Raw genomic sequence first — 4,371 nt, forward strand, 5'->3', positions numbered from 1 at the left:
ATATTGTTTTGTCTTGGTATAAAAGATGGGCTACAGCAAATATTCTGCTCAATACCACAGATTTGCTTGTCAGTTGCTTGACCTTAACCAGTTGAGCATGTCCCTTAATGGATGATGTTATATGCATCTCTGATCATGAGCAGAAGTAGTGGGGAAGCATCATAGCCATGTGTTGAGAGGAATTATTTTGGGTTTGAATAATTCACCTCTGGAAACATGGGTGTTTTGTTCATCATCCTTAAACAAACCTTATTCAAGGACCTTCTGAGCAGGATGGGCTACTCAACCTGAATAAATTCTAACTGGGCCCCACCTGCAAGGTCATGCGCTATTTATCTTGATATAAGATCACCATGTTGCGCGCATGTGGTTGTGATGCATGTGCCTGGAGTACCTTTATCAGACGGGTAGTAATGATGGGTATATTGGGCTTCGTATAATTGTACCCCAGTATCACTTTGATGGCATGCACTGCTCTTTCACTCAATAATAATAATAATAATAATAATAATAATAATAATAATAATAATAATAATGGGGTATGATCTGGGAAGAGGTAGGGGAAAACTGAACCACTTGCTATTCATGGACCACGTGAAGCTATTCACAAAAACTGAGGCAGAACTGGACAGCCTAGTCTAGTCTGTGCGGATTTTCTCCAATGTTATTAAGATGGAGTTTGGACTCTCAAAATGTGCTACGATGGTGATAAGACGAGGAAAGCTTGTTAGGACAGAAGGCATATGGTTGCCAAGTGATGAAATAATGAAGGCCATTCAACTCAAATCCATCTATAAATACCTGGGAATACTTGAGGCAGATGGAATCAAATACCACGACATGAAGGAAAAGACAAAAAGAGAGTACTTGCGGTGAGTGAGAAAAATACTGGCTTCGAAGCTGAATGCCAGAAACATAATTTTGGCAATAAACTTGTGCGCAGTCGCAGTAGTTCGGTATGGCAATGGAATCCTGAAGTGGATAGAGGAGGAGCTAAAGGAGATGGACAAGAAGTCAAGAAAGCTCCTAACGATGTATGAAGCCCATCATCGACGTGCAGACACTGATCGCCTGCATATGAAGAGAGCAAATGGAGGAAGGAGACTGATAAGTGTGGAAGACTGCATATGTATCGAACTCGAGAGCTTAATGAGATACCTAGCCCAAAGTAAGGAAACCTTGCTAGTGACAGTTAGGAACGAGGGAGTATTGAGAGCAGAGAAAAAAGGGAAAATAAAGGAAGAAGTACAAAAAGGACATAAAGAAGAGTTATGCAAGTAGGGGCTAAACAATCAATTCCATGTAGCCACAACAGAAGCTGCTGGAAAAAAACAGGTGGGATTGGTTGATGAAAGGAACCCTAAAAAAACAAGAGATCGAGAGCACTCTACTGGCAGCGCAAGACCAATCTTTGGCCACGAACTGGGTGGGGGGGGTCAACCTTAGGAATGAGCAAGTGTCTCCGCTGCGCCGCATCTGCAATCGAGTGGATGAAATCATTGCCCATATCACGAACGAATGCTCTAGATTTTCCCAAAACCACTACAAGTTGTGGCGACACGACCAGGTAGCGCAAGTGCTACATTGGAAAGTGTATGAAAAGTGGGAGCTAGAGAGAAGCAAGACGGTATGAGTACAAACCGCAGAGAGTTGCGGAGTCGGAGACTAGCAAAATCCTCTAGGATTTCCCAATCCAAACAGATCAGGTGCTTGAGCATAACAGACCGAACCTAGTGGTGGTGGACAAGGTGCACCACATATTGTATATAGTTGATGTTGCCTTCCACTTTGACCCACGAATAGTTAAGAAGGAAGGCGAAAAGGTAGATAGATACAACCCTTTAAAGTACGAAATAGGCCAGCTATGGAAAATGAAGAAGGTGAAGATAGTGCCAATTATTGTTGGGTCCTTGGGAACAGTATCTGAAGGCATCAAGAGGAATATAAAGGAAATTGGAATAGAGTGCCCAGTAGAACTGTTACAAAAGGTTTGCTTCCTTGGTATGACCAGAATAAGCAAAGAAATATTAGATAGCTGAAAAGAACAAATAGCATGGAACCATAGGCTGCAGGTAGCAAGCCCGCTACGCATGCAAGGTTCCAGGAGCTCCAACAAGACCTGTGGTAAAGAGAAAGTAATAATGATGGTAATGATAACGATAGTAACGACAATAGTGATAATAGGAAGGACAGGGCCGGTTGTAACTGTAGAGGGGATAGGGAATGTGTTTTAAATAAATCATGTTTAGAAAGGAACATAGTATATGAATGTGCAGCAGTAAGCCGGAACAAAATTTACAATTATATAGGATGCTGCGCCACGACATTTAAGCTCCGATATTCTTTTCTACTCTAGGCATAAGGCCTAAAATTTCGGGGAAGGGGGCCAGTCGATTAGATCGACCCCAGTACACAACTGGTACTTAATTTATCGACCTCGAAAGGATGAAAGGCAAAGTCGACCTCGGCGGAATTTGAATTGATACCTGGAATGTGTCATACAGTCATGCCATAGGTTCTTCCAATCTGTTTGGTCCATTTTCTATGAATCTCTTCTTCAATTGATTCCTGAGTCTTTTTTTAACACCTTTTCTGCTTTTAATTCCGTTCATCATTTTCCCCTGTGTACTTTGTAATTTTTCCTTCTTCCCAGTATTGTTTTCCGTTTTGTACGACCTCATGTATCGCCAATTTTGAAAAATTTTGGATTTTCTTTCCTGTTACTTTTTCTTTCCTCGCCGGGTAACAGTTTACCAAAAACTAATTTCACCTACTCGCGAACATCAGTTCTGCTGGTGAGCTTCCTGCTGGTGTATTGGGGTTCGGTGTCACCCGTATATGCTTAGGAATTGCGACAGAACGACTTCGTCTGTGGTTTCCTTGTTTGCTTTTCTCAAAGCTCTTTAAAAAATGTCCACAACACGCTCTGATTCTCCATTTGATCTGGGATGGTAAGGCGCTATCGTTTTATATTCTACTGTGAACATTTCGCAGAATTTTCTAAATTTACTGGACACAAATTGTGTTCCATTATCAGATATAATCATGTCTGGGATGCCAAATCTTGCGAATAATTCGTGCAAAAAAATTATTACTGTTTCAGAGGTTGGTCTTTTGTACTTAACAATTTGCGTCCATTTTATAAAACTGTCAACTACTACTAAGTAGTAATAACCATTAAACGGGCCAACAAAATCGATATGTAGTCTTATCCATAGGCTTTTTACTTCTGGCCAAGACTCCCATTTTTTAGTGCAATTTCGCTGCCAGAGCACATCTTCTGCAGCCTTTTATTACATTTTCAACTTCCTTGTCTATCTTCGGCCAATACACATAACTGTGCATAAGCGCTTTCATCCTTACGATCCCCGGATGTCCAATATGGAATTCTTCCAACATTCTTTTTTGTAAAGTCTCAGGTATCACTACCCCTCGGCCATACATCAGCACGCCGCCGGATGTTGAATATATGTTTACCTGTTGCTGTCTTTTTTTTTTTTTTACCAAACCTGTTTTTGTTTTCTTTAGCTGACCACAGGGTTTTTTGTTTCATTAATGAACTTATCTTTTGACACGTATCGCTTTATCTCCTCCAGAATTATTAGTAACTCTCATACAATATTCCACATTGTGTTTAATTTTCCCTCCGGCTCTTAGGGCTGCAATATTACTGTGTTCTTCAATGGCTCGCCATTTCTGGATAGGCCGTCAGCATGTCCTAGCTTTTTCAAAGGTAAATATTCCATTGCATAGTCGTAGCTCTGTAGTATGGTGCCCCATCACTGCAATCTGTTTGCTGTATGTACTGGGATTCCTTTCTTGGGTACATAAATCTTTACCAACGGGTGACGGTCTGTTTGTAGTCTAAACTGTCTACCATGTATAAACCTGTAGAACTTTTTTATGCCAAATATAATCGTAAATGCCTCTTTTTCAATTTAGCTATAATTTTTTTTCCGCTGGCAATAGCGTCCTTGACGTGTGAGCTATGGCTTTTGGCTACCATCTTCACTTTTGTGTAGGAGTATGGCACCTATCCCCAAATCACCAACATATGTTGCCATTATCGTTTCCAACTTCGGATCGAAGTGTGTAAGTGACAAGTCTGAAGTTAACATGCTTTTTACTTCCTCAAATGCCTTCTGACATTTTTTTTACCAAAACCATTTGGTATCCTTTTTTAACAGCTCGTTTAGTGGAGCACTTGTGTATGTTTCGGATATATACTTGATTGTAGTTTACCAAGCCTAAAAATGCTTGTAACAATTTGACGTTTGTTGGGGGAGGTATATTCCGTATTGCCATCGCCCTTGATGGGTCTGGCCTCTGTCCCTTTTCCTCAATTACTTGACCTAAATATTTGATTTTTTC

Source organism: Octopus bimaculoides, chromosome 11 (assembly GCF_001194135.2).
Source record: "Octopus bimaculoides isolate UCB-OBI-ISO-001 chromosome 11, ASM119413v2, whole genome shotgun sequence".
Lineage (NCBI taxonomy): Eukaryota > Metazoa > Mollusca > Cephalopoda > Octopoda > Octopodidae > Octopus > Octopus bimaculoides.